This window comes from Aphelocoma coerulescens, chromosome 2, assembly GCF_041296385.1.
Source record: "Aphelocoma coerulescens isolate FSJ_1873_10779 chromosome 2, UR_Acoe_1.0, whole genome shotgun sequence".
Lineage (NCBI taxonomy): Eukaryota > Metazoa > Chordata > Aves > Passeriformes > Corvidae > Aphelocoma > Aphelocoma coerulescens.
The window spans coordinates 56846872-56865366 of record NC_091015.1 but is presented as its reverse complement, the minus strand read 5'-3'; the positions used below and the strand labels follow the sequence as shown (position 1 = coordinate 56865366).

Here is an 18495-nt window from a genome sequence, read left to right as displayed (position 1 = left end):
GGTATCATACTAATCCTTCAGGATCAAATAAGCAGTAGAGAATTTGAGACAACTTCCCCAAAACAGACCTGAAAATAGATGTTAGGAAGGTGCATTTCTTTCTGTTCCCCTTCCTAAGATGATGGATGAGTAATGCCAGGTTGTGCTTTGGTAGTGCATATGTCTGTGTTTATACCTTTAAAGAAAACAAGATTTAAAATTTTAAAGTAAAATAAGGTAAAAGGAGAAGAATGGAAAAGTAGATAGCCCTCTGGGTTGGTGCCCAGAGCAAACTTCTAACTCATGTTGAGTAAAAACCTCCTGGTCAGTAGCCAGGAACTTATTATTCCAACAGGTTTATTATCATGTTTGTTCTACAGTGAAAGATGGTATGAAAACAGGAGCCACCCAGGGACATTGTGTTTTGCTGGAACAAAGCAGGAAAATTCTCAAGAGGGCTTTGTGTTGTGCAATCCAGCACTGTGCACTTATCCAAGCATTAACAAAGGAAAAAATTCCAGTACTCATAAATTTGTCACAGCTCACATGAGATGTGTAGTGACACCAGACCAAAATCTGCTCCTGTGTGGAGACACCCAGAAAAATACCCTTCTCTCCCAGTGAAGAAACTCTGGATTTATGTGAGAGAAAATCGGCACCAAATTCAGCCTATTGTGTTCTATCTTGTCCTTGTTTTTTAGGCACAAAAGACAACTACATTAAGTTTTGTCTGAGCTGTAGCCCCCAAACCAGTCTGTTGTAAAAAGGGCTGCTCCAGTCTCAGGACACAGGATTGGTGATTTGAGGTATCTCCAGCCAAATGTTAAATTGCAAGCAACTTTTAAAGATGCAGGCCTCTAAAGCACATTACTGAATTGTTGTTGGGGTGATTAAATGAAAAGGCATTTTCATTAAGATGGAAATCCTGGCCCTGCTGAAGTCAATGACAAGATTTCTCCTGGGTTGGTTGGAGGCTGGGTTCCTTCATCCATATTTTAATGGCGTCACAGCTCCTTCTCCAGGAGAAACAATGAACCCTCAGGGAGAGATTGTATTTTCCTTAAATTTTGCCTTTCTGAATGATTCTTGCCCCCTTCAGCTAGCAGAAAATCTGAGCATAGATCCCACTTGTAGCTCATGCTTTGACCTAAGGAAATAAATGGGGAAAAGAACAGGGCAGAAATCCCTTCCTATTGCTTAATATGCGGTTTTGATTTCAGAGCCAGCAGAACCAGTAGTTTCAATTGAATGAGTAATGTTTTTCCACTATTCCTGATCATCTGTAAATTAATTACTCACTGTTTTCAGCAGCATCCATCTGTGACAAGTGTGATTAGGAGATTGAGTCAATTATGAGATCACCCCAGATTTATACCAAATGCAACAGGAGTGAGGGAGCAGCTGCCTCAAATGTGAGGTGAAAAGATTTTGAAGCTACTTCATGTCCCCAAGTAAGCAGACACACAACATGAATCCTTGTCTATGAATCACATTGTGCCTAACAATTTTTTTTCTGTGGTTTGCTTTGCAGAATAAATGAAGCTTGCTTAGGTTCTTTTGTCCCCAGTAACCTTGCTAAAACCATATAGCCACTTCTGGCCTTTATGTCCCCTGTTTTCAGATCCTGATTATTTTTTTTTTCCTGCCTTTTCCAGAACTCTTCTCAAGGGTATTTCATTTAAGGTCTCCTTTCTATCTCACACAAAGAGATGACTAAATGTAACACCTCAAAAGAAACTAGTCTGAACTGCTCATCACCTAGGGAAAACATTATAAAAGGTTCCTGAGAGCAAACTGTAGAGAGAAACTGGGACTCTGTAGAGCTAATATAGTTACGTGCTGTGCGGATACTGGGTTTGGAAAAATATACTGCTTTCAGAAATTCCAGAAATGAACTGCTGCAAAAATGTGATGCTTTTGATTACATATTATATGGTTTAGGTCTAAAGCATGTTCTGTCATTTCTTTGATCCTAAGAAAAGACCCCAGACATTGTTCAGTGTTGGTTGGGAATAAAGAAGTTTCTCTGATCCTATGTAACTCTACTGGCATTCTGTTTTTCCTGTAAGCGTGTACAACATCCCACATCAAACAGGTCTGTTTCACATCCATGATTGCAGCAGGCGGCCAAGGACCAGACGCCCAGCTGGAGAAAACCAGTCGAGGCCTCCTGATTTTAATAGGTGGCTGCTGAGCCACAGCACTCCAGCATCTGGCCTTCTCATCTGGGGATGCAACTAATTGCAGCAATTAATTAATTTCCTCATCCTCACCAGATCCATTCAGTAATCTGTTTTTAGTACTCCTTCCACAATAGGTTGTCTGCACCCTCAAAAATTGTTCAGAAGCCCCTTCTTTATAGTGATCCTAACAAGCAGTAGTTATTTTTATTTTCAGTCTCACCACCTGTCAAAAAAAAAAAAAAAAAGTACTTGGATTATTTGTAAACTATTTCGAGGGGGTGAAAATAGACCTTTCAACACCTTCATGTTTCACAGAGAGCCTTCAGGGTCCCTCTATTTATTTATGATGGTCTACCTTGCAATGAGTGGAAAACCTGTAACAACACATGCTAATAGTGGTACGTTACAAAAGAACAAATGTCTAGCAAGTGTTTGCTTAGTCCATCTCTAGGGAAATAAAACAAACTACCAACCCAAAACCCCAATGATTTCTAAGAACAAATGACCACCTTCTCTGTACCAGACTCTGTTAATTACAGCACAGCTGGTCTCATTCTGCAGCAAAAACTACATCAAACTGTGTGATACAAACCAGCGTGAACACATTCTTCCCACCTTTCTTTAGCTGCCTGTATTTTTAGCAGATATTATGAGGTCCTTGTTTTGATATTGTGATTATAGAAAGCAAGAAGAGCCAGAGAGCCATTCCCTGGAAAAACACTTTTAAAGTGCTTCAGCAACTTACTTGTTTCAGAACTACAGTTTGTAATAGGCTATAGCAACAGCTTAAAAAGGGAAAAAAGGACAATTTTGAAGGCACTGAATGGAGGGATGGTCTTTAGAATTGTCTGCTGGTGCTGCGAAGCATAGACATGGTCTTTCTTTGGTCTAAGCTTAAAAGACATACTCAGGAGTAAAGGGTTATGATATAAAGTCTCTTCTTCTGTTATACAAATGTTTTTCTGGTTTCTCCTGCTCATGTGTCTAGGGCCTTATTCTAAACTGTATGCAGGGTTTATGCCAGTGAGGGGGCTGTTTGGGTTTTCTGGAAACAAACCCATAAATTTTTGTTTATTCCCAGTTGAGAATGACAGGGAGTGAGGGGATGAAGCTGTCTGTGTATATGACACATACACTCCAGAGTAAGCTTCTCATCTGTTTTGGTTAGAGCAGCTGATTCTCCCAGATGTGCCCTGGGCAAGATGTCAAGGTGAGGCAGTGGGAGGAGGTGGTACCTGTGCTGCATGTGTGTTCCCTAACTGCCAGGAAGCAATGTTTGCAGTGCTTGATGGTGCAAAAAAGCCCTCTGAAAGCCTCTATCTTCTTCATGTAGAAACTGCCATCCTGTGAGTGCACAAGATGGCCAGGAGAGCAAACAAGCAATGATCTTTCATAAAGCACCTGGTGCCAGAAAGCACCCCTGACTGGGATAACTGGTTTGATCTCCTGTGGAAGAACTGTCCAGAACACCAAATAAACAAGCAACTGCCAGCAGATCCCATATAAGAAAGAATTTGCTCTGCTATTTTCAAATGGCAGCTTGGAGAACTCATCATCACTGAGCACAAAGCTCCTACCAATGTGTAGGATGAACACAAAGATGCATTTTATCTGCTGTGTAAAAAGGACTCTGATGGATTTTGTGTTGTGATGCCCGTATCTTGCTGTTTTATTGATGACTGTCAGTGTCAGAATCCATGAGTTTATGTAGTGGGACGGTGGCAAGTCATGGGAAGGAAGAGCCTGGGAGAAAAAAAACCCAAAAAAATGAAACTGCCTGGCTCTTGTCAAAACAACTCTTTGATGATGAGATAAGTGACAAAAAATGGGGAGGAAGGGGGCGACGGAGCTGATGCCTTTCTGAGATAAAATAAGCCCCCTCACTATATGATCCTAAAACACAAAGTCTTGAACAAATGTGGTTCCCAAGGAAGAGAATAAGATGACCTGATGGCTGTTAAAGCAACAGGATAAATGATTCAAATAAACACAAAGAACAGCATAGTAAGAGGAATAATATTTAGAGATGTGTACATGAGCAAAAGGGAAAACTGCTGCTGACACAATTAAGAATTATGCTACCAAGACAGTGGGCCAATCTACTGCACAAGAATGAGGTTCAGATCTCTCAGGGGACTCCCAAAGTGGGTTTAATTTCATGAATTAAGAGACTGCAATGTTTCTTTGGAAATTGTTGTTCCTCTCAGGCAGTGCCAAGACAGAAACCGACAGCAGAAGAGAGAGGTGTTTAAATCATCTCAGTGATGAAACAGATCTTAAAAATACCAAGAACCAGCAACAGGACAGTTAACAAGTAATTAGTGAGCACCAAATACTGTTCAAAAGACCAACATTAAACAGGCTGACTTCACTCCATTAATCTCTTCCATCTGAGGAGACTTCCAAGGATAAACAATGGAAGAGGAGAGAGTAGCATTGAGGTATTCACTGGAAGACAATTAAATGTATGAATGGCAGGACACATCAAAGAGGTAGAGATAGAAAAGCCCAAGCAACATAATTAGAGCACTGAGCAAAACATACAAAGAAAACTTTTGGACTAAGTATAGATGAACAAAGTCAGGTAGTCCATCAACTTGTCTTTTGTTGTTTGATTTCTGTTATACTAAAGGAAATGCAGTTTAGTCACATCCTCTCTAAATTGGCAAGTCTGCATCAAAGATAACTGATTTTGCTTTAGTATATCTTTCTAATGAAAAAACCCAAAACTGCAATGACAAATATTTGACAAATGGTACTGGGCACAACATGAAGTCAGAGCTAACAGTACGATGTAGATGATAAAACCAGCATCAGGACAAATAGGATATGGACAGAGACCTTATGTGATAGCTCGATTCCGGTTAACACGCAGCAAAGCAAATTAGTTTTCTTTTGATTGTCCGTACTTTTTCCAAACAAATATTTGCCTAGCTCCTCACTTGGAGCAATAGGGAAGCAGGTAGGTACAGGGAAAACTTCAGCCACATCAAAATTCTAAGCCTCGGGAAGCATTTCAGGCTAAGGCTTGAGCACCCCATGCCTCTAGTGATACTGAAGTGTAGGAACTGCCATCTGAGAAGCTCCTTTTGAGACATGGCAGTTCCTACATGCTACAGAGGAGGCCAGGTGAACATTCATCAGAAAGAAACATAGAGATTGGAGAAGTCCAGCCTCCTGGCAAAACAAAGCAGGGGGTCTCCACAGCAGCACTGAGAATGTCTTTCCAGCTAGGTGGCCCAACATTGTAGCGTTGCTGACTTCATCATTCTTGCAGAAAGCTCCTTACCCTTTCTCTGCTGAGCTCCTCACCAGGCCTGTAGGCCCCATTTTTCCCATGGAAAAGAAATTAAAAGAGGAGTCAAGTTCACACATCAGGTCAGCTGCCGCCCTCCAAATGCAAGGAAATGTGTCTGACTCAACAATATAACAATGACTGGGAGCTGTTCTCAACATGGATGTACCTAACATGCATAGATATTAAGACAAAAATTATGAAGTAGGAAAGCAAACCAAACCAAAACCCAAATCATTTGTAGCATGATCAAGCTTTCTAGAATTTTGCCAACTAAAAAATATGGGAGGAGGAAAATTTCACAGGAAACAGCACCATTGAAAGTATGTTTGTTGGGAGAATGATCAGTTATTTATGATCTTTAAAAAATTTTAAAAAAATCACAATTTCCTTTAGAAGTTTTATGTGGATACTGAAAAGCTAGGAGCAGAGGAATTTTCCAGCGGCTGCAGCATCCTGTGAAGTTTTTCTTTCTCGTGCAAGCCAGCTGAGAAACGGTTTGAGACTTTTATAAACCAAGGCTTTATCTCACAGCTGCAAACTTGTTTTCCAACTATTGTTTTTGGTACACTGGAGAAAATATTTTGAATGGGCGTTGTGGAACCTCCACCTATCATTCTAGAGGGTGGTCGATCAAGGGACCAATTGTATCATGCTCTCTTGTGGACCAAGTTATATAACCCAGCTTGTAATTTATAAAATAATTCCATTTATCCTTGGACCTCTATCGTGATTCTTGCCATTTCTCGGTACAACAGCGACAGGTTTATATTACTCTTTATCAATGAGTGTACTGTACTCATATCCGTAGGAGTAATCTGGATTCTACAATATTGTCCCTTGGAAAGTTATTCTGAGCAGTTCTAGTAGGCAGGCTTGCTTGATATGGTAAGCAAGGTCAGTCTGCAAAATCCTGCCTGCATTTTTTGCGTTCTCTCCCTCTGGATTCGTCCATAAAACACAAGCTGTATATAAGCATGGGACTATGGCTTACCAATTCTGTATTTCTTAGGAAACAATCAGCACAACCTTGTGAGCTGTCTTCTTGCTGGTTTTACACCACAGCAATTTTTGCAGCAGAGGATTGCAGTGCTGATTTTAGCCCAAATCATTAGTCATTATTTCTTTCAGCAAAGACTTTGACAGCTTGCTGTAGTGTAGTGTAGTGGAATATTCCACAGGATGACAAAGCAAACATATGTTCAAGGATCTGTGCAAGATGCTAATTGCAACAGGGCATGAGGACAGGTGGGAACATGGTGTAGTACACTACTTTCAGTGACACACAGACCATTCCATTCTCCAGAGGTCTTGCACTTCATTTATTTTTGGGAAGATATTCTGTAAAACTATCACAGATGGGAAGGAGAAGAGACAAGCAGAATTGGCAGCATTTTATGATATTTTACACTACCGCAAGACAGTAGGGAACTCTGGTTCATAAAGTCAATCAATATTTAAGGTTCTTCTCTCTGAATGCTCACAGCCAGAACAGAGGTTTTGGCCATCCTGTTCCCCCATCTGTACACCAGTTCATAATGAATCATCTGCACTAGTGGACAGTGAAGAGAGTCAGTGCTTCCACAAAACGGCTTTTTTAAGGAAAACCTTTAAAACTAAAGCATAGCCATCTGTCATGGTAAAGCACAGATACACTTTTCACCTTCAGAGAGCTTTTACAAGCATTGACTAATTAGTCCTTGGGACCTGAGAGGACCCATTTCCCCCCTCCCCCTCCCCCAATTTAGATTGAGAAGACAGCAGGGGCATCTTGTATCCTGGGGCAGGAATTCAGGTTCCCTGCAAGGCTGGAGAATTGCGATCCTTTTGTAGTAATCAATGCTTTCAAGCAGGAGGTGTAAAGTTGAGCACTTCTATCACCACTTATGCACTTGTGACAAATTAAGGGCTTCATTTTTTTTTTTTTTTCACAACTGCTGCACAACCAGATGATTCTATTGGCTTATAAATACTAAATGTCCAATTTCAGTAAGGGCTGCAGATGCTCAGTCCTTTTACTGTAAAGCCATTAAGAAGGGTGTGAATTAGACCTTCACAGTAAAGAGTCTGTTATTTGTTAATTGAACTGGAAAATATTTCCCATGCTCTGGAAGTTTTTGTGTCGATTTGAAAAATATTTTATTTTTAATAAAATTTAAGCATATTTATTTATATAAATATATTTATATAAATAATTATTTTAAACATTTTTTTTGGTACCAAAATTACCTTCTGGTAACGCATTTTATTGTATTTTGTACTGAATAAAATATTTAATTTTCTGCATTGTTTTAAAGAATAAGAACTTTAGATATCTTATGTCTTGAAAGATCATGAGCTTTGCCCTATTCTATCATTTGGAAGTGCCAAATTAAAAAATTGCACTTTATAAAAAAATAGTGGTTTAACTTAAAGTATCCATCAAGTTTGATAGGAATTCATTAAGAGTTGTTGTTGCCTTAAAACCCCACTTCAGCAAATAGATCATTCTCCTGTCTTTGACTTCAGGCTTGGAAACTGAACTCATGGCATTCACAGGGTGATGGTAACTCTCCAGATGAAAACCTTGGATTCAAACTCTGGTGGTTCAGGCTAGGGCATACGAGGGACTGCAGCCTCCAGCCATTTGCCTTGCCCTCTTTGCCAGAGATTACAAGCTCCACAGCAAAGAAAATTTGCCACATAGCTACAGCAGGTCATAAGTAATTGTAAATATCCACTCACAGTTTATTTTTAAATGCCAGGCTATTGACCAAGGCTGCTGCTTCATTGTCTGTACCAGTCTGACTGATCAAACCCTTACCCGACCCTTGTCCTCCTCTCACCCTAATCACTATCATCTGGGGAGGAAACCTGCCCCAAAGCCTTGCCAAAGGATGGCCTTGCTTAGATTAGGAGATACAGTGGGGAAAGGAACATGGAAAAATGTTGAGAGGTACAGAAAAATGTTAAGTGGAAGAGATGAAATGCAGTGACCACAATGTATTAGCAATGAAAAATATATATGAAGGGTCTAACTTCAAGGCCTTGACAAAAAAAGCTGACAGTGCTTTGAGCTATTGAATAATAGGAGGATGGCAAAAGTGAAAAAACAACAGGAGGCATGAAAGATGTAAGTACTTAGGAGAACCACATTAAAACACAGGGCTGTAAGAATGGTGAATCACCTTCATCAGTTTTACCTACAACACCTTTGCCTGAGCTTTTAAGATTTCCTCTTAATCAGTATAGTCCAACAATGATGTGAATAGTACATAAGACTTAAAACCTTTCCACTTCTCTGAAGAATTGCATGCATAGAAGTTGGTTGTTTGGAAAACTGCTAGCCAGTTTTTGTATATGTTTATTCTAAATGGACATTATGTAGGATACTGTGCTATCTAAGGAATGTGTGCTCAAAGGTCAGGATGCTTTAAAAAGTTCTTTTTAACCAGCTCTGAAGCCTCATGAATTTTTTTGGCACGGGCAGGCATTTTCAGCCATGAGCATTACGCTCCTCAAGAAATATGCAAAATAAAATGTGACAGCAGGGCAAAATATTTTATAGGCAAAGTGACTTTCCATAATAATGGAATAATAAATGCAGAAGGGAGAAAGGCCAAGTGCGAATGTTGAAATGCATTCACAAGTGCATTTGTGCCGCTTCTGCAGCTGATGGAGTGCCACTTGTTTATGTGGGTTCATTCAGTGAAGCAATTGGAGTTAATCACCTCATTAGGGAAGTGAGCATCCAGCACACCTTCGAGCAGTGAGCTTGTACTCTCCATCTATTGCTACTCTGCTGCCAGCAGCTGCTGTTGATCGATTAATATTATGAAAGAATTAGAATGGATGATAGACAGAACAGTCTGTTATTTCCAGCAAGAAAGTGAAAAATCTGTCAAAAGACTTGTGAGTAAGTCCTAGGGAGGGTTTCCTAGTGCAGCCCTATTTGTCATGCTGTGACCTGGGACAGAAGAACCTGAACTTGATAGGGAGTGATTCATGCTGTGTCATTGCTGGAGACAGACGTTGCACTACTTCTGTGACTTTGTACCTGCTTGTTTTCACTACATGTTAAACTCTGTGTTTTGGGGAAAGGATGGCATTTATCATGAGTTTGGGTAGTGCTTATCTTTCTTGCTTGTTGAAGTCCTTATTGCCTATTGAGCACAGCTGCTCCACAGAAAGAATGGAACATTTTATAAGGGCATGTAGTGACAGAACAAAGGGGTTTGGAAGATTTAGCTTAGATATTAGGAAGAAATGTGGTACTGTGGGAGTGGTGAGGTACTTGAACAGGTTTCTAGAGAAGCCGTGGATGCCCCATCCCTGGAAGTGCTCCAGGCAGGTTGGATGGGGCTTTGAGCAACCTGGTCTGGTGGAAGGTGTCCCTTCCTATGGGGCACCCAAGGGCGGATGATCTTTGAGGTCTCCTATAACCCAAACTGTTCTATGAATTTGTGATTCTATGAACTTTTCTTTAGTATTAAAGATCTGTAGTAGTACGTGGCATGGCTTAGCACCCTTCAAACCTCAACTGCACATACAACACAGCTGCTAAATTGATAAAAATAGTCCACTTTTATAAAATATTAATTTGTATAGAAGACAAGGTGACTAGAAAAGGGGTGAATGTTAAAGAAAGTTTCCAGCCTGTTGAAAGAGTAAGCAGTCCCTAAGTTTTGGAGCTTTTCTTGTTTAAATTTTCTGTAGTTTGTGTACTGGCCAGTAATGCTATTATCTACAAGGATAGCAGAGGGGTAAAGAAGTAGAAGTCTAAATAAAAATGCAGTGAATGTCTTCACAAGGCTAGCTTAGTTAATAATAACTTTGCTGCAGTTGTATCAGGAGAACCCAAATGAAATTGGAGGTGAAATATATTGGTTATCTACAAATACACAGAGAAAAAAAATCTGTCTTGGAGAACTTAGAGCTTAAACTGACAAAGTTAAAAAATAAACAAATAAGAAGACAAAACCACAACAACAGAACAAAAGGAAAAAAAAGAAAGGGACAGCAGAGGAAATTAATTCTTAAAGCTCATACAGTTCTCCCATGATTCTGTGGTGGATTAAGGGCTTACAGTTGAGTCAAAACTCAGGAGTCCCAATTCCCTGACTGCCCGGCTCTATCCTTTCAAGATGAGGGACTAAAAGGAAGACTAAAATGAGTAGAAAAAATATTGATACTTAAATGTGGTTGAAACACATAGGAGGCTTTATCATAAAATGTTACAGATATTAGGGAAGTCAGTGTGTGGTAGAGAAGAAAACATGGCATGCAGCAAACAACTCTGTTAGGTCTTGGAAAGGTGATCAGAATTCCTCCAGTGTCTGCTCCAAGGACTTTCGATACACAAAGCAAGGGGGCCAGCCCTGCCAGCAGCCACAAAGCCAGCAGCTGGCCAGAGCTGGGAGCCTGCCCGGTGTTGGTTGCTTTCTTTTGTCAAGGTGCACAACTGGATGTCATGGTTTGTTCCCTAAGATGACTGATAATCAGCATCCCATTCCCTAGGCCAAGCATCAAGCACTTTTCTTCATCATTTGAGGGTGATCCAAAGCTGTTTCTACTGTAAGAGCTATTTCTCCTCACATCTGTGATGGATGAATTAGGCCCTGGGAGTGAAGGGTGAAGCCCACACTTACTGGGCTATTCCTTCTATTGAATTTTCTTCTTTGAAGTTATAAAAATAAGATTTAGCTTGCACCAAGGTTTCAGAAAAATGCCTGTCTTGTTTTAAACTTTTCTGTTTAGGACCAATTTATGATAACCATTGGGCAGCTCCAATGGTTAGTTGTTTTCACAGCAGCAGAAGAGAAGCCCCTCTGAAGTTCAGAACTTGCTGAACTTCAACATGGAATTGTTTTTTGTTTTTCTTAAACTTTTATAGCTCTTTCCAAGTTTTTCTTCTTCACATAGAAGCACACTGTGATTAGGCAAACTAAAATATAGAAGTGCAGTAAGTGGCAGTAAAAACAGTTTGCAGAGGCGTGTCTTTCTTCATAGAAGTACATTAGGTTAATGGCCATTCTTGACCTCTTCATTTTCTTGCTTGGCCATACTTGGATTTCATATCTAGTGTGATGATCATAAGTATTATAATTACACAGTCTTAACTTCTAACAATTATTTTATTGTACATATATAACCAGATGAGATGGAAATAAGTCCACAAACAGACCAAAACTACTTTTTAGGATACGACTTTATAGGTTAATTAAAACCATTCTTACATGACATTTATTTCTTTCTTCATTAAGCTGGCTGTTCTGCAAAGGTCATCACTTTCTCCACATATGTTATATACAAATGAATATACAGAAGCAGATTTACAGTCTGAATAGGTACACTAAAACTGAGTCATCATCCTGACCTTTTGTAATTGTCCTGCACCAAATGCATGTATATATGTAGACATGAATATAAAATTAATACATACTAAAAGCAAACTGGCAACTATAATTTAGGGACTCAAGCATGGACATCTGCAAGCATACTGCATTTTAGAAAAATGAGCTTGAAGCTTCTGATACAGTTCATTTTTATTTATGCCATTTTTTATGAATTTAGGTTAGATCTTCATGACCTATTAAAAAAGATCTAATAGTGTATGCATGCACAGTTCAGATACTCAGTTTTTTCCATGTTCACTCTTTAATCTGTTGCAGAATAATTTACCAGGGAGGAAGGTTCACCACAGCACTGTCACCAGTAGAAGGAATGGCCCAATAAGCATTGTTTTCACATTCTGTTCCCAGAGCTTAATTCACACCTCATAGAAATGAACATATGCATAGACAAAATATTCTCATTAAAACACAATAGACAGTGAGCATTGTTAAAATAAAGGGAAATTTATCTGTGGATTCTAAAAAATAAAATGTAGTAATGATTCTTTATCTTGTTTCTGTATCACAGACAGCATTGTGATATGTTTTAATGGTTATGAATAAGCTTCTGTAGGTAAATACTTATACACCATTAAAATACTGCTATTCACAAAGCCTATAAGCACACTAAAATCCAACCATCTTTCCTATTGGGTGAAACAAAGGCAATCTTGGATAATTTTTGCATCAGGAAAGTTTTGGCCAGAAGAACTATAACAAAACTTAACTTCTTCAAAAATTGTCAGGAACTGTTTTATCTCAGGATCTAAGGTGTTCATTGTCAGAAGTGATTAATGGCTTTGATTATAGTTTTGGGGTCAGTCAAGGGGAGATTTCAACAGGCCAGGTTTCAACAGGGGATTAGGACCTACTGGACGATCCTGAAACATCATTGTTGTCAGCTGAGCCATGCAGTAGTTCTTCCTGGAAATTCTTTAATCTATCTATCTATCTATCTATCTATCTATCTATCTATCTATCTATCTATCTATCTATCCATCCATCCATCCATCCATCCATCCATCCATCCATCCATCCATCCATCCATTTATCTGTCTTTAAGGTTGCATCTGAAATAGGCCCACAAATTAAAAGGTTTCATTCTTGGTGTTTTCTGTTCCTGCACTCCCTCTTCTGGCTTTCTAGAATTGTCTAGCAAACATCTTATGCCCATGCCTTATGATCCACTCTGATTTTGGTTGTAAATGCATCAGTTGTAGTGATGAGGTGCACTTTCATAGCAGACATCAAAAAAAGGACTACTACTAAATAAATCAGGAAATTACCATAACAGCCAAGCACTTCTGTACGTATCTATCCCAAGCAGGGGTTCCCTGGACTTCTAGAAAGCAAAAGTAATCTCAATCTTGGTGCAATGGCTGCCATACTATGGATATTAGATAGGGATAGAGATAAACAGAGGATTTCACTGGAGTGCCCTCTCCAGTCTTCTAGCTTGTTCTCTTGAACTGTGCAGTAGAATTTTGTCTTGAATTTTATTTTCCCAGAAACTAGTAGAATTTTTTCACTAGCTTTCTTCTAAATTGTGTTACAATAGCACTGGTAAATAAACATTCTCCTGCACTGTTCAAAATCCAACTATTATGGTAATATACAGCTGAAATCAATTTTAATGATTTTCATTGCTGAGCCTGAGAGAAAATTAAAACATGGAGAATGAAATTTTGCATTTTAAATATTGTTTATTCTTAATATTCTTCCAAACATCTTTCCTAACACTATATATCTGTGTGTTTACCTCCCTTGTGACCATATTAGGAAACTGGTCTGAGCTAATATTGGAAAAAGAAGTAAACAACACTTTTTTGCACACCTTATGCTATATTTGCTAAGCCCTTTTCTAAGTTGTAAACACTCTGGTTTCTAAGTGAAGCACCAAAAAGCATGTAACAAATGCAGGGGAAAATCTCAGGATGATGGAGACGGTTCAAATGCAAACTGAATTGCCATTTACTTGCTCTGGATATTATCCATCTTTCAATAAACTTTGTGCATCTGTAAGAAACTCTTGAGATGGCATGATAAGTGTTTTCAGTGTATTTAATAAGAAATATATCACATTTTCAGTGTTGGAGTTCTACCTTAATAAAGCAATGTGAAAATGTGCTTCAAAATGTATATTTAACACAGGAACTAGCATATCCATTTCAGTATACACAGTCCAGCTTCTCCATGAATTTCAGCATTCAAGGAGGTCCTAAAACTCAATGGCTTTAGAAAAATGGTCCTTGATTTAAAGGAATTCCTGCCATGGAGAAGTTTCAGGATGCAGAATGGTGATGTTTCCTGCCCCTACTCCCCTAGTGTTTGTTGCTGTCACCCGTGCCACATACCTGCCTGAAAGGTGCCAGAGAAGCAGTGACCAGGCAGGCAGTTTCTACATGCATGAAAAGGAGCTTCCATAGTTTTGGGGTGTACTCTTAGCCCCTGTCATTTAGTGGAATCTCTGCTCTAGTCCTATGAATACAGCCATCTGTGACTCAGGTGAGTAATGACATTTATTGCCTCACACCAGCGTATTTGCTCAGATCTCACACAAAGTGTTTGCTTAGATCTGGTGTATTGCTGTCATGGTGCATTACAGTCTAAGGAGGGAACGAAGTCCCCTTCCTCTTCTGAAAGCCCCCAGCAATTCTGCTGGGTACAAAATCCTGGTAAGCAGCTGTGGGACTTTCAGAGCAATGAGCCTTTTAAATGTCAGCTGATGCATAACAGCATTATTGTGGTTTGAGGACTGGGTGTTGCAGGAGGGTGGTTTTATGGGAAATCACTGGAAATTATTACCCTGCATAAAGATCTTCTTGTACATAATTATATGTAAGATTAGAATCAGTAATTCTGCAGGTTTTGGTCTTCATGTATGATGGGATAGTTCACAAGAAGTAAATTTTGTTACACCACACAATAAAAGTTGCTGTATCACAGCCAGGCTTCATGGCTATCAGTTCTTATCAAAGTGAAATGTACAGGACTTCGGAAAAAAAAAAAAAAAGAAAGATAAAGAAAACAAACACCACCCTCACTATCTGGTATTAGAAGATATAATTTGATGGCTTGCAGGGTCACATACCCTATATAGTTCACACAGTAACTGTGGGTTAAGGTATTAAAGAAAATTAACAAAAAAAGCGCTTATTGATTACTTTTCTTTCAGGGAGACGGAAAACAAAATCAGAGCTCTGATATTTGACTTTTCCAGCGGGCAAAAGCCACGAGTTGGGCACTGCTCTCTCCCCGGCGCTATCGGGCTGCGGGGATGCTGAAGCGCCGGGGCCTGGGCAGCAGCCGGTACCCAGCGGCGGAGCCGGGCAGGGGTGAGGAGCGGAGCTGCGGCCGCCCCCTCCTGGCGAGGCCCCAGCCCGGAGCGTCCCGGCTCGACTGGGCTCCCCCGGCAGCTCGCTGGCTTCGGGGGCGAACAGACGTGCGCCGCAGCGTGCCCGCTGCAGGGCTGCTCAGCGGCTGCGGCTCTCTGGGAAGAGAAGCAGCATCAAAACATAAATAGCTTTTCAAAAGGCAAGGAGGCAGCCCCACATCCCTCATTTAGGAGCTGCAGGAGGAGGGACGCCAGCCGCACTCCCTCGCGGGGGAAGCGGAGCGGGAGCGGGCGGAGGCGGGAGCGGGTGTCGCCCCCCGCCCGCAGGTGCTGCCGAGCCGCGGGACCCCTCGGCCGCAGCCGGCCCGGGGCTGCACATCACGGCCCGGCCAGCAGGAGGAAGGAAGAGGAAGTGAGAGCGGCGGGTGCCTGTGCGAGCCCGGGATGGGATAGCGCCGGGGGCAGCCCAGCGCACCGCACCGCACTGAGGCGGCGGCGCGGAGCGGAGCGCGGCTCCCGCGGCGGGGGCGGCCGGGCGGCCCCGCTGTGCGCTGGGGCGGGGGGTGCTGCCCACGCCGGGAGGTAGGAGAGTCTCGGTCCGGCGCGGGGACGCGGCAGCGGGGCAGGCAGCGGCGCTGGCCGGGCGGTGCGGGCGACCGCGGGGAGGCACGGGGGGCAGCAGGGGAGGAGGACCGGGACGGGGCAGGCGGGCGGCCAGCCCCGCACCTGCCCGGGCGAGCGCCGCAGCCGATCCCCGCGGCGGGAGGTGCGGGGCGGGGGGCGGCCGCCGTCGCTGCGAGAAAGAGGAAGCGCAGCCTTGTGCTTGTCAGTGCGGCGGGGCCTCGGACGGCGGCTGCCGGCGGGGGGGCGGCCCGGCCCGACCCGCCTCGCACAGCGGCTCCTCCCGCCGCCCTGCCCTCTCCGCCGGCCCCCGGCCGCTGCTGCCACAGCCGCCCGCTTCTCCCCGCCGCGACTTCGCCGGCGCCTCCGCCTCCTCCGCCACCGCCTCCTCCCGCTCCTTCCCCGCCTCAGCCCCCTCCCGTGCCCTGAGCAACCCTGCCCGCCACCGGCTGCTCCTGGTGGCCGGAGGCCGCTGGCGAGGGGCGGCGGACGGGAGCCGCGCACCTCCGGGCGCCGGGGGTGAGTGGTGGCGGGGCCTCGCCCGACCCGGCGGGACCGGCGCGTCGCTGTGCGGGGGCGGGGGGCCGGGGGGCGGCGTGCGGGGCAGCGGCCGCGGCCGGACCCGTGTGGGTTAATGCGCGGGGTCAGGCCCGGGCGGAGACTGCGGCCGCAGCAAGTGTCCGCACCGCCGCGGGCGCTGCTCGGGAGGAGAAGCCTCAACTTTGAAGCAAGTGCATCCCCGCAGGCAGCCAGCTCCGAGCTCGGCGCTGGTACCCAGCCGCCGCCTCCGAGGGCATGCCTCCCCCTCGACCCGGCATCCGAGAGCTTTCTAGGGGGTTGGAGGGGGGTTGCGTGTGCTCCTTTTCCTAAGTTTATGCTCACACAAGTGATCAAACCGCTGATGAAATTCAGATGAAATGATTGTTCTGAAATGTGGGTGGCGATTATGCAAAGCCACAGTGTGCAGCCTCGTAAAGCAAGTGGGTAGTGGGTCTAAAAAGTTACATTTGTAAAGTTTTTTGGCTCAAAGCCTTTGCAAAGTTTATTTTGAATATCTTTTGCTTGCAGAACTAATACAACTGTTCAGCTGTCCCCTGAGAATGGTGTAAAGTAAATATAGGAGTTCCTGAAAAATAACAGTGAGTACATTTCAAATCAGCAACGTTTTGTTGCTAACTTTATAAGAATATCCTTTAACCTGCCAAGGCTCAAAATGTGTAACAAACACTGTAAGAGTGCCAATGATAATAACGGTGGAGGAAATGTACCGTGTGTTAATTGCTTTAGTACAAACATGGTTGTCTATGAGCTGTGTTTCATGATGCTGCAGTTATGGTGCAGTTTCAGCAAGGGATGTTTTGAAGTGTATTTATAAGCAAATGGGTTTTCTTTTGCTTTTTGTCCCTCAGCTGCCTGATTGCCCTTGGTTAAAATATTTGTCTTTTGAGAAGAGGGGGAAACTGAGTAAGAACTGTGCTGAGTTCTGTATTTGTGACTGGGGATGTCGTTTCCTCCTCTTTCCCCTTGTCTGGTTCTTCTCCTTTCCCCCAAATGCATGCACACATGCATGCCATCTCATCTTCAGTTATATAACCTCGTAGACATTTATGGATCATTCATTGTTCGCATTAGTCCCATTCTTTCTGTGTCATTCCTGCTTGATTGAGTGGCTTAGGCAGAATATTACAGAGGAAAGAAAATACATTGAAATTTACATAAAGTTCTTCCAGTTTGAGCTGCAAGTTTGCAGTCTATGAAGGTTTTCTTTCCCTGATGCCCCCCCCTTTTTTTTTCTTTTTTTTTTTTTTCTTTTTTTAGCTGTATAAGTAGGTGGTTGGGATCTAATCTGATGACCGGTAACTAGATAAGGAGGAGGAACAGCAGCAGTGACAGCTTGCTGGTAAAAGTCCCTCTTGTGTACTGCTAGCAAAATATCCATTAACACACGTCATAAAGCTGTTAAAAGTACTGCAGCAGCTTTTAAAACTCACCAGTCAGAGAAAATAAAGATTAATATGGTTAAAACAGGAACATGATGTGAAATTGGTATTAGTAAAGGATACTGTCAGTGCAGTCTGTGGATCTGAGCGTGTGAATTGACTCGTCTAGAGGCAAACCTGAATCACAATTTATTCATACTGGAAAGGTTGCATAGGGGTAGTTGACTTTCTTTTCTCTCTCTTTGTAATCACTTTGAAACTCAGTGTACATTACAATACACCTGCCTTCTCTGTAGCTTGCAGCTTTGCTATGAGTATCATTGTCTGAGGATTTGTTCTAATGAACAATTTGGTGATGGCGGGGAGGGGGGAGAGAACTGGTTTCTATACTTAACCATTTTGTTATTTTTCCTCATATTCTCCATATGCCAGGAAAAACTTAGTAGGTGCAGAGTTGAGACAGATTTTGGTGAGGGGAGAGGAAACACTCTTACCTGCTTTCTCTGTAGTCGTGGTCACCAAAAGTATCTGCAGTTCCGCAGTTGTCGTTATATAACCTGATCACGGGTGTTCTTAAAAGCAAGTACTTCTGTTTGGATGCAACATATTGTATACATTGTCCTACAAAGTTATTTTTTAATGCCATTTTACCCTGGTACTCGTCAAAAAAAGCTTACTATGGTATGTAAAGGTGTAACTGTTGCTGAAACACTGCTGTGTGCATTGAACTTCCTGACAGCAATGCTGTGAGGTAGTAAATTGCAGATCAAGA

General features: G+C 42.5%; 1 protein-coding gene across 6 annotated transcripts in view; it reads left to right on the top strand.

Moving 5' to 3' along the window:
- Positions 1 to 15371: 15371 nt before the first annotated feature.
- Positions 15372 to 18495, top strand: part of ELMO1 (engulfment and cell motility 1) — a 312095-nt gene continuing 308971 nt past the window's right edge. For 3 of the 6 annotated variants that reach the window (XM_069007625.1, XM_069007624.1, XM_069007620.1), the window contains exons 1-2: positions 16099 to 16302; positions 16852 to 16922. The gene's annotated coding sequence lies outside the window, so the exon portion shown is untranslated. Of the gene's footprint in view, positions 15745 to 16098; positions 16303 to 16743; positions 16764 to 16851; positions 16923 to 18495 lie in introns of those variants that run through there. The other 3 variants (XM_069007621.1, XM_069007622.1, XM_069007623.1) reach the window with 3 other exon arrangements.